General features: G+C 40.1%; 1 protein-coding gene across 1 annotated transcript in view; it reads left to right on the top strand.

Moving 5' to 3' along the window:
- Window positions 1-11,228: 11,228 nt before the first annotated feature.
- The window catches only part of CNBP (CCHC-type zinc finger nucleic acid binding protein), a 30,161-nt gene continuing 28,930 nt past the window's right edge, over window positions 11,229-12,459 (top strand). The window contains exon 1 of the mRNA XM_075513630.1: window positions 11,229-11,304. The gene's annotated coding sequence lies outside the window, so the exon portion shown is untranslated. The remainder of the gene's footprint in view (window positions 11,305-12,459) is intronic.

Below are 12,459 nucleotides of genomic sequence, written 5' to 3'. Positions count from 1 at the left end.
AGTTTAGGAACTGCTGTTGCCACTGTGATGCTTCAGTGTCTCGTCACGTCAAGCACAGCTGAAGTGGAAAACTTGCTAGTTTCCCATATTGATGCAACTTTTTCGTAGAGGTGTTCTTCTCATCAAGTTTTTTCCTTAAATGACCCAAAGCCTTAGCTTTCTCTTCCTGCTGCTGGCTAGCAGCCTGATACACCTACTTGAAAGTGCTTCAGATCATGGCTTAATCACAAGTCGAAGATTCTTGCAATTTGCCCACTGGCAATTTGCCTGTTGACTTAATCTTTTTTTTTTTTTTTTTTTTAAATTGGTGAAACAGTAATGTTGATTTGTTAAGGGACTTTCTGATCTGCTATTTATTTTTTCCTGTTTTCTAACATTCAGGATGTACACAGATAATGTCAGACAGTGTGAGCTGACAGAGCAGTTGTCAGAGAGCTCAGAAGTATTAAGACTGTCTCAGAAAGCTCTCTGCTTGGTCCACAGGGCTTGGAGAAGGCGCTCAAGGCAGAAAGTCCAGTGAATGCTGAGAGTGGGCTGGTCTCTGGGGAACTGGAAGCAGCTATGGGCTATCTACCACCCAGAGCCTTCTGAGGTCAGCACAACCCAAGATGTAATTAGCATTGAAAAGCAGGTGTGACCACCAGGACAGAAAATGTGTGACACCACACTGGGCTCTGTCAGTGGGGCTCTTCCCTGCTTGGGAAGAATCCTCCATGAGAAAGCATAGATGGCCGCAATACAAGCCTTTATAATGTTGAGACCCAAAGTATAATTTTGGGGTATATATTACATCCTATTTAATAAATTACCTCGCTTAAAGTGATTTTAAGTGTGGTATGTGTTTGCACACAGCTTTGAATGTACATGCCAGTGCTTTTTCTATGATGGATGGTGCAGAAATGTTTGTGCTGGGCAGGAAATGCAGCCAGATATTCTAGGAAGCCTACGTGGTAGTCTACGGCAGTTATAAAAAGAAAATGGGGTGCTGCTTAGATGACTTAACAGTAAGGACTGAGTTACCACTACTGGTCATGATTCATCGACTTTTTGCATTTCTGTCACCAAGAAATATAGAGGAGCGAGTCCATGAGAGCAGGACACACAAGAAGCCTTAAGCTCTTAGCATGTAAATATTTGTAAAGCAGATAGTGAGTCCTGTGGATTAGGGTAAACATAAATTCTTCTGTTTTATTCTCAAATGCAAGTGTATTTTATTCAAACCCTAATCTGTGTGCTGTGTAGCTGCCACTAATAAACAGTTTCTTTTCAACTAATCTCTAAGAAAGATTGCTTCCTACCTACCCTGACATGTTGCTTGGAGGCACGTTGCTCTCTACTTCATTGACTTATTCTTTCTTTGAACATGGTAAAAACTGTTAATCTAGGAATCTGTATTGTGGAGAAGGCAGATTTTAAAACTCATGGTATGGAGATAATTGTGGAAGGCATAGATAATTTAAGTTCAAATCTGAAGGTTTTTATTCAGTCCTGTAACTTTAAAGAGAGCAGCCTTAATTATGTTTTTGTGGGGGGATGAGAGCATCCACACAGTCTAACTTGCAGTGTCTAAATTTGGGGTCTCTATGGAAAGAAGTGGGCTCTCATTTTTTTATTTGAGTTACTTTCTGGAAGATCTTGTCTCTCTCTTTTGGGTACAGAGTGTGCCAGGATTAGCAGAGCCAAACCATTTTAGATTAATTCCTTCAATGTGAGGATTTTGCTTTAGACTGAGAAGGATGTGATCTCTCTTGTTTCACTGGGAGTGAAAAATTACGCGTCTGTCAAATGTTAACCAGATTCAGATCTCCGAGCTAGAGTGCTGTTTTGCTTAATACATGATTTTCATCGACACATTTTTTAAATGCAGTTCCAAATCATAGCTGACTGTGCCTGTTGTTTATGCCATCAGCCAAAAAGCTTAAATATCTACTTTCATGAGTATTTCCTCCATATAGGGAAATAAGCATACCCCTCATTTCTTACGTATCATGATCTGAACTTATCAATAGACTGAATATTCATTTATAACGTATACTTTGTACTTCCTTTGACGTAATTGTTCGTGTGCAGGGGAATTATCTGAAGTAGCTGTAACAGGTTTGGTGATGAAAAAACATTATATATGCAAAGAATATTTTCAAGGAGCTCAGTTTCCTAGCAATACCATTCTGTTACTGACTTGGACTTGCTTCTTCAGGGTTGTTACAGTATTTTTACTTGGTTTCTTTCTCACTATTTTTGAGTATGATTTATGGTTGCTTATCCAGATCAGAAACCCAAGCCCAAAGGAGGCAGGTGCTTTCAAAATCACAGGTATACAGACTTGGGGAGGGCAGGCAAGCAGATGCCTGAATGTCTGTAGCAAATAAGAATCCTGGCTACAGTTAAATATGTCACTACTAAAATGAGCAAATATGTTATTCCAAATAAATTAATTTTTAGATGATACAATTTATTACAGTGCTTAAAGATATTTTTTTTCCAGAATCAAAGTAGGCTACCCTATCTGGTCTCTTTTTACATCACTTTTATCTCCTGATAGACCTAAGTGAATTCTCCCTATTGACTAAAATATGCCTTATGCCCTCATTCTTGTGGGTTAATACTCAACAAAATTAAAACCAAAATAACATTAACAAAATCCTGGATTTCTTAGAGAAATTTCTGTACCTGGCCACTTTGATATTGTCATAGTTAACATTTTGTTTGCCTTTCTTACCCAGGCTCTCAAGGCCCTTGAAATCTCCATGTAATATATATTGCTTTATAGATGGAGACACTGAAAACCAGGAACCAAATCTGAGCAGGGGAATGAACTCCCATATGACTATTACAAAATTTAGAAGTATCACCAGGCTCTCTCTTTCTTAGAAGAGAACAGTCACACCATATTACTAAATAGCAAACTAGATTTTTTGTATGTCTGGGGCAGGGCTGAGTCTAAAAATGATAGCCTAAGATAATGCAGAAGTAATACCATTTTGGAAAGGAAGAACTCTTTTGTTTTGTTTACCTCATAAAACTGATGACCAGAATTATTCTGATGATTCTGATAATTCTGGGTGAGCTCGGGTGTCATGAGTTCATTCGTGAGTGTAGCAGGAAGCACTAAATTGTTGGGCTTCATAAACTGCCCTAATAGTAATTCAGCATCTCAGCAGGTGCAAAACCAGGGAGAGGATGCTAGTCCTCCGAGTCAACAGTTACAACTGAGTTATGGTAAGGACTTCTGGGACAGAATTCTGGTTTTTAGTCTCAGACCTGCCACCATGATGTAACCATGGATGAATTCTCTGTGACGCCATTAGTAACATAATCAAATAATATAGTATTGGATGTTATACTACCAACATGGTCAACACACTATCCAAACTGCATGGAGCAGCAGCTAAGGATGCACAGATAAATAGGATTTTGAAAAACGTGTACTTGCTGCATACGTATGGTAGATGTAAAATATTACCCTTATAGGTCCTTTTAAGTAAACAGAAGTTTCATTAAAGACAATGTTGCATAAAAAGTGGCATACGTACTTAGATCAGGCCAGGGTTTCAACTAAAATTGCTGGAACAAGGTCTTTAGACTGCATGGCTGTTCGTTCTTGCTTATCCCATGCAATACACATATATAGGAAAAGTAACCATGAAACATGTTTACCTTCATGATACAGGTCAAGAGCCAGGATGAGAACAAAGACACTCCTTGGTGCTGATAACGACTGCTTTGTGGTTGAAACTGGATCCTTGATGTTCAGTGCCTTGTTTTATGTGGTAGGGTGGGAGGAGTCCCTGGGCTCCATGTTCTCCTGTTATCAGCTGGGAGCAAGTGCTTGAGTTTCTCTCCTAGTGGAGACTGACTCCTGATGGGGCTCTCTCTAATTTGTACAGAAAGCTAAAAAAGCTTCTTGAGTAAGTTTGCTTTGTGAAGGAGTTTGGATTCAGTGTCTTAATTTTAGGAAGAGGGAAAAACAACAATAAAAATCAAGTCAATGAAAACAGCTTTTTGTGTTTTTATATATATATATGTATGTCCTACATTATTTGCAAACCAAACAGAACTGTGCAAAGGTATTAGTAAGTGAAACTCAGTAGAAACAAGTTCTGTTAATCGATCTAGTTTCCCTCTCTAGAAAGAAAGTGAGATTATGGAAACTCTAGTCCAAAGTAAAATAGCAGTTAAATTTCAGATCTAATCATTTAACTACTTAGTAACAAGAAGAACTTTATTATTCGGAATCATATATTCTAACTATACAACAACAGACAGACCCTTGTTTGCATAATGAGACAATCAGGGCCACCGCTGACATCTCAGCACGGTGCTTCTTGCACAGATTCATAGCCAGAGAATTTGATACAAAGCCACAGAGCCTTTATTTTTTTAGCATGGCTTTAACAAGGTTCTGTGTCTCACCCAGTACTTTCCTTAAAGACACCAGAAGGTGGGAAGTGAAGCCTTTCAGTGATGAAAAGTTGTGGGGGGGGTAGGTTGTACAGCCACTGCAAGAGTAGTATACAGACAAGAAAAGGAACATTTTGCAGCTTTCGAGTTCAGAAGAGCAAGAGCCTGAACTTTCTCTGGTCATTCCTTGCTATTTACCATACAAGAAGTAGAAGATCCTGGAAGATAATGGAAGAAATACAAATTAGACTGAGCTTCTCTAAGCTCCAAGAAGAACAGAGCAGAAAAACAACTTGTGATATGAAAAGCCTGTGATTATTTTTAATGTTTAGATTATTTCATGCTAGTGATAGCTTGATATTTATAATGGTGACTGTAATTGTAAAACATGTCTTCTGGTCTAATTGTGACGCTTTAAATCTCTCTGCAGGATTTCAGTTAAGTCTCCTTAAACCATTCCTGAAGTTCTTCAGATAGATGAAGAGTACCTAGGAAACAGCTGCACGTGGTCTCAGCCATGCTAGTTACTTTTTAGTAAGAAAAGTACCGCTGAGCTAATAGTTTCCATCACGGGTAGGGTTAAAGGAGTTTCACTTACACATCCTCAATTGCTGTCTATGAAGCATGAGTCAGGAGGAACTCTGCTTGACTTTAGCCTCTCTGGGGAACAGGCAGACTTGGCAGTTCAAGGAAAAACTTGTTTATAAAATGAACAAAAGACAGACAGATTGAAGCAGTCCTCCACAATGTCACTTTTAGAGTCACTTTTAAGATTAGAAATGCACTTTAGCTGAGCCTGTCACCTGCTCTCAAGTCTGTTTACTGTACACATGACTAAGTGCAGTTATTACTGCTTGCTCTCTTTCTCAGATCTGGGTGTACCTTTTCAAAAGACCTTATGGAAAATGCCTAATGTAAACCTAGCTTGCTCCTCTGAAAGTCTGTCAGCTTTCTATCTATTGTTCAGCAGAGCATTGGTTATCTGACACTGCATACCAGGGAGGTTAAGTGAATGTCAGCTCCTTTAAAGGCACAGGTACCTGGAGCTTTGGAGATTGAGCCTGCCCTTCATATGTGGTTACATGAGGTCTTTTTCAAAGTCATTATGCATGACTTATTATATTGCCTAAACGGTTTTGGCTATTTCAGACTGGGTCTAAATTCCAAATGACACCTACCCCTAAGGCTTTTTATATAAAGGTAACTAGGCTCTTGCATATATGGTAAAACATGCTGGTCTGCTTTGCATATTTTTCGTCTCTTCAGCCAGTCTGTCTAACAAGGCCAAAGGCATGCTGCTGACTCAGGCCCAGCATCTCTTACAATTTGTAGGAATTCTGTGTCTTCAGCCAAGTATCCAGAAGAGACATGGGGTAATTCATTGGTGAAAGAGGCACTGCAAAGTACTGAGGGCAACTACCAAACCAGAAGTGAAATTTTAACTTTAGTTCAGTCTTAAATCAGAAAACTCTTTAACTTAGAGGTGTTCCTGCATCTCTGAATCTTCCGTGTTTCATATCCTGTATACTTTATGGTATATGCAAAGAGCAAATAACAGTAACAGTTGAGGTTTACCTTGCAAAGGGAAATGTATAGCCAGAGCCAGGTTAGCATGGGAGCAACGTGACCTTTAGAAATTCACCAATTTTTGCATACTCAGACTGTTTGGTTTAGTGGGCATTCATATTTCTCCCATACCATCTTCTTCACACAACTGAAGAGATACTCAGATGGGAGAGCTTTTGCACCATCTTGAGGAAGGAGCTGTTTGGTTTATATATCTGGATTCTCTTTTGTGCAGATAAGCTTAGTGCAGGAGTGCTGACTGTGTGAAATCTGATCCCCAGTTCTTTGTGGCACATTTGCACCGACCCCAGTAATCTCTAAAGAGAATGTCTCCCAAAGCAACCTTAACCAGTCAGGGCGAATCGAGAGTCACTGAGAGCTGATTCTGCTCAGTCCAAACAGACTTTTGAAAAGATGGCCGAAGTTGATTAGAATTTTTAGTAACCAGAGGGCAACATTTTTTATCAAACCGTTAAAGTCTCTTTCCTTCCTACTCACACTTTTGAATAATTCACAGCTCATTTCACGTGATCTTTCAAACATGAACGTTGGCCTTTGATCTAGAACTAAGCATGGAGAGCTTTGACCCAAGAGGAATGTATTTATTAAAGCTAGAAACAATGGAAGCAAGGGTGTTAAACTGACTACCAGCACTGCGTTTTTAAAGGCTACTGCCTGAGTTTGCTAAGGTTGTGTATAAAGCTTCAACTTACGGATAAAGTATAAAATATTGTATTTATTGGAGCTATTTCTTCTGTGCAGTTCTTCCCAAAATCAAGAGTTAGGTATTCTAATTGTTTTCCTTTATTAACAGCTTTTGAGCCTCTTTGCTCCCCTTGCTGTGGGAGTTCTGTAGCTGGCTAAGAAGTGTCCTAGGACATAGGCAGCCAAGGTCTGAAACTGAGGAAGCTTCCAGCCCCTGCATTGTGTTAGTTGTCTTTGAACTCTTTCCCAGAAGACAAGGGTTCCTATACAGAAGGGGATGCTGAAAAGCTTCACGGGAACAGTTTGAGATACAAATATGCAGATCATCATTCGTACATCATTAAACTCCACTGAAGATTCAGTGATGTGAGAATGTACAAATTCAATGTGGCTCAACCGCTGTTTCATCCTAGGGCTCCAGTCAGGTTAATTTACTTCTGGGTTTCCTTCTAGGATTGAAAGGAAAGCTGGGGACATTTTCAACCTTGAGAGATGGACATGAACTGTACCAAGTTTGTTCTAATACTACTCTAGTAGTTCTTATGTCTTCAGATGCCTAAAGGCAGGAGATCTATACCTTTGGCGTCATCCTATAAAGACCCAACTGTGGTAGGCTGCAACACAGCCAACTATTATTTCATGCATTTCCAGCTGAGGAAACAAATGAAACAACAATCACAGTAATCTCGGACAACCACACAGGGCCCAGAGCTATGCAATGCAGACTTGAGCCAGTCTGCACCAGCTGGTCAAGGAACTCGGATTCTTTTCCTGGTATGGTACATAAAGGCAGCATCTCCACCAGCTGGAAGCAGTCTGGCACAACGTGTCGAAGTTTCTATGCTACCATCACAGCCGTTCCCGTCTTCCTGCTGAGAATGCGGAGCAGCACAGTACACAGTACTGTACTCAGCAGGAATTGGGTTCAGAGAGATTTTGTGTTGCTCAGTTTTACAGTCCCATGTGAAACTGGTGTCTTGGTACTAGTCCATTTTTTATTGATTGGCTGGTCTAATGGGATTTATATCCTTCACCCACGCTGTCTGAATGTACAGAGAGCCAGAAAAATCAGTAACAGACTCCCTGAAACAACAGACTCCCTGAAGTTGTAGTCTCCATTCTCCAAATCCAGGCTGCTGTCCCCCTTATTCCTAATGGTTATGTAGAACGTTATAAACCATCACCAAGTGTAGGACAGTGCTGCACAGAATGAGATAAAATTAAACTGTCTGACTTGTAAAGCTGTACTAGTTTAGCCTTAGAATTTCAGTGGAAATATTTTTTGGCTAAGGACTTGATATCTGGTCTTGAAAGAGCTTCCAGTTCCCTGACTGTGAAGCCTGACCTATGGCCAAACTCAGAGCCCCAGATATCCAGCTTCTTAAGTCAAAGCATCATTCATGTATGTATCACTGTGAATGTGTGAAATGTACACATTCATTTCACACATGAATGTGTGAGCAGTACAATGAAAAACATTGAAAACACTGCTTTTCCAAAGTTTTGCAAGGAAGATCATGGAGGAGATGATTCCTTGTGGCGAGGCCAGAACACTAACGAAACAAGCCTGCTGAGCCCATCATACTTACCTCCAGTAACCCCCTTGCAAAACTCCCACTGCTGGGCAATAATCAATGCAGTGCCTAACCACCACCAAGGGACCCTGGGCATATGATGGCAGTTCTGTTGAACATACTTTCCCTAATGAAACAGGATGCGTGGCGTGAGCCTACAAATACAGCGTATGAGGCATGAGAACACTGCACGGCCAGATGTGACTCATAGGGTATCCCAAGAAAGCAGAAGGAGCCTCTCTAAGACAGGTTGTGGGTCATACACTCAATGACAGTAATACGGGTAGCTACCCACACTCTCTTCAGCTTCCTTCTTACTTTGCCTGTTAGCCGTAATAAAACAATCAAATGTCTTTAACGGATATATTATGCATTTGGGGACACTGGCTTACTTGCATTTACATAGAATTGGGGGTAACAGCTTTGTATTATTCTTTGTTGTTTTATAAAGGTTTGAAGCCTATCTATGGTAAAGTGCTTAGCAGGAAATGGGTACTTTTAATACTCAGAATAACCATTAGAAATCAGAGATAGTAACTGAAAAATACCTTCCAATCACAAGGATCCAATATGGATGAACTTGAGATTTTTTGAGAGTTGTGCTGAGCCAGAGAAACATACATCTGTGTAAGCACAGATGACTTTAATGAGGCTGTACAGCTAATAATAGATTGCCTTCTACTAATTGCAAAGCTATAATAAAGCTAAAATACAAATGTTCCTGTTTTCTTGTCCAACAAAAGATATAAGATGCTGTACTGATATGTCAGTACCACCCAGTACACTCAAATTTCTTCCAAGGTTATTTTTATAGACGTTTCTCTGACTCCCCGGAGAACAGACTCTTAAAGCTTTTCTCACTTGGGAAGTCTGAACAAGGCTTTAATTTCTGTCAAAGACAGAACAAGTCAGTCTGGGATCTTGCATCATATTCTCATTGTTGCCATATTTCCTTTCCTAGGCACATCAGTAGCAATTTGAAAATATTAGTGTGTCCACAGCTTGTATGGGGAAAGCTGCATTGCACATCCAGACTCGAAGGAGTTTGACTGGACTTTGATCCCTTGAGGCAGTCTGCTATAGTAACGGTGCGATCTGAGGAACCCAGTCCCAGCACATCAGATCTGGGATGCAGCAGGGGCTGATGAACACATGAATGGGGACTACATGCTATCCTGAGCATATGCTGTATCACTTTGGAGATTGTATTCATTGTCTGACTTAAAACATGCATTCTGCATAGACTTACATTTTTTCCAGGGGCATAGTTTCAGGCTTAGCTCAACAGGAGGACCAGCGAGGGTAAATCCTGCCCTCTCTCCTCATGACTCAAAGCAAGTGGCAACTTCCCATGTATTCTTACATTGAACATTCAGAATGCCAAGAGCCTTTTTTGATGCTATAGGCCAACAATGTGATTTTGGTTGTCAGGAGCTCCTAAACAAAACACTGACATTCTTGTATTAATCCAAGATTTCTGGCTCACTTTTAGATTACAGACTGGCCTGGAAAGAGCTAACAATAATTTCCCTGCTGCCCTGCAGCAAATTCTCCTGCAAAATATCTGCAGGTAGCTAGAAACAAATATCTACCGAGGTATAGGAGCATGAGGGCATCTGAAAACCTCTTCTGCAGCTAGCAGACAAGCAGTAACAAGTATCTCTTCTGATGGCTATATGTAAAGTTAATAATGGTTGTGGCAGTGTCGGATGGGGAAAGGGGGTTAAGGGGTTGAATAGCTGAAGCCACTCTTTCCAATTACTTTATTCAAATCCTGGATCACAAAGGTTCGTTAACGCTTAAGTCTTTCTCAGAACATTAAAAAAAAAAAGCAAATTAACACTAGAGTCTCAGTGCCATGTTCACTGGTAGTATGGGAGTGCTGGAGCTGGCATGTCATGGCTCTCGACTAAAAATTCCAACTACAAGGATATAAAGAACACGTGGAAGCTTCTGCAGCCAAATGTTCACAATCCATAAACCACAAACTGTATCTGGGCTTGTGCAGATGAGAAGCACTGCAATTCATTAGTGAGCACAGCTGCACATGTAGATAGAGGACTCTATATTTAAAATGGTTTTGGAGCCTGTGTGACTGTATCATGCATGAGCCATTGCCATGGCACAACTGGCTGAGCTGTTTTGAGGGACACAGACGCTGTTCAAAGACATTGTCATAGTTGTGGGTATTGAGCTGTAGAGTCCATGACCCAAAGTATGTGTATTTGTAACGAACTGTGAGACAAGGCCTGGGAAACAAGCACAAAGATTTATACCTTTATACCTATACCTCAGCCAGTGTAAAGAAGTAAAAAAAAAAGTCACTATGAAAAATTGAGCTGCATTTCATATTCTGCTTCTCAGCTGCAGGGAGTCAAGCCTGACAGAGCACCTGGCTGCCAGACAGCTAAACAAAATAAATACCTGGTCAGAACAAAAGTACTACCAGTAAGCAGTTAACATTTAATTCTAAATTCGAGCTTCACTTCTTGGAAGTCATCTGTGAACTGTCCCCTCAACAGAAGGTTACAGTGTGCCTGTATATGATGTAATTTTTCTGGCACTAACAACCTGCTGTGAACTAACTCTGCTGGGATTATTTCCTTCACAATAACTGAGTTACTGAGTTAATCTATAGTGTTGTCCAAATTAGGGCATAGAACTAGAAAGAAATTCTTTGGACCTCAGGTCCAGTCCTCCACCTATCACAAAAAAATTGCTCATTATCAGTTCGGCGATGACTTGCCATCTCAAATTAATTCTTTTTTGAATCCTGCCTGACTCGGTGGCGAATCCTGAAGGATAACCTAGGGCTAGTTGTGTGAACAAGGCTATCACCATTTTCACTGTGTCAGCTGATAAAAGATTTGTTTGTTTATGAATATCACCCAGTTGAAAATATCAAATGTGACTCATTCATTTTTTGCTTTTTAGGCTGTCCTCTTTAATATTCAGGTGGAAATACTTTCATTCAGCTGGTGATGTATAAAAGAGAAGATAGTGATATGCAGAGTACAACCAAGTTGTAGTGACTTGACCTTGAATTGCACAAGTAGTGGTAAGTATTTGAAAACAAAATGTTAACATATTTTTGTAACGGGAGCCTCCATGAAGTATATGCTGAATGGAATAATTCTAATATCTAAATCTCTAAGTTTTGTCAATTTACATTTTCTGTCATTTGGTCTGTTCCAATGAGTCACACAGCATAATCAGAATTATAATAAACTTGAAAAGCCAGCAATCATGAGCACTTGGTATTTATAGAATGGAGAAGTGATAACTAGTACTTTCAATGTAACAATTTAAGCTTGCTGAAACTTTTCCAGACAGGAAAGTTTTCCATCAGAAAATGTTGATTCAGGGAAAACTTATTGGGCTATTTCTGGTCGATCCTTAATCTTAGCATCTCTCTTTATGCTGATGTTGAAATATGTCCTGCTTAATCGATACTGTGGATGATTCCTTCTTGCTCATTTTCTCCTTCAGCTCAGACCCAGTAAAACTGTAGGTCCATCTTTGGCACTCTAGTGCTGTGCTGGTAAACATGTAGGTGCAACTTTTTTTTAACAGTAGTTGCAAGTACTGAAGTTCTTTTTTCACTCAAAAGAAACTTTCAGATATGAACACGTGGTTGTCACTGCTACATCCTTTCCCAGTCTAGATTATTTTCCTTCATTTACTGTCTGCTGACATGACCCATGGTGTATAAATTGGATTATCTCCACTTATGTCACTAGTCTCCCCCTGTCAAGAGGCTCCTGTGCATTCTGGGAATACCACTATCCATCCTTCCGCTTCCAGGGCATCCTCTCTCTGTGTTTTGCATTGCTCAGAGTAACTCCTAGACATGATGAATGCTGCTGCCTGACTTCTTCTGAATCTGAGCAAGGTCACGTCACTCTTGTCCTCAGACTTTGCTAGTTTCTATGTCTGTTCAATATTGTAGCCAAAACTTCCTTCTTACTTTTAAAATTACTCATCTTTAATCTTGCTTCAGACTGTCTCAGGCTTTACTTTGCCCTGCTACTTCTGCTGCAGTGCTAGTTGCTTTTGTCTCTCTGTATAATCACACCGTATTGGATACAATAGCTGCCTCCTGTGCAGCTTTCCTGGGCCTCATTAACTCATGCTGAAGTTTCATATTTCAGATGCCAGTTTAAGGCTTTGGTCATAATCTTCAAAGTAGTTAATGGATCAAGCCTTAGCTACA

The sequence above is a fragment of the Mycteria americana genome, chromosome 11 (assembly GCF_035582795.1).
Source record: "Mycteria americana isolate JAX WOST 10 ecotype Jacksonville Zoo and Gardens chromosome 11, USCA_MyAme_1.0, whole genome shotgun sequence".
NCBI classification, from domain to species: Eukaryota; Metazoa; Chordata; class Aves; order Ciconiiformes; family Ciconiidae; genus Mycteria; species Mycteria americana.
The sequence above is the reverse complement of the archived record's forward strand: the minus strand, read 5'-3'. Positions and strand labels throughout refer to the sequence as shown.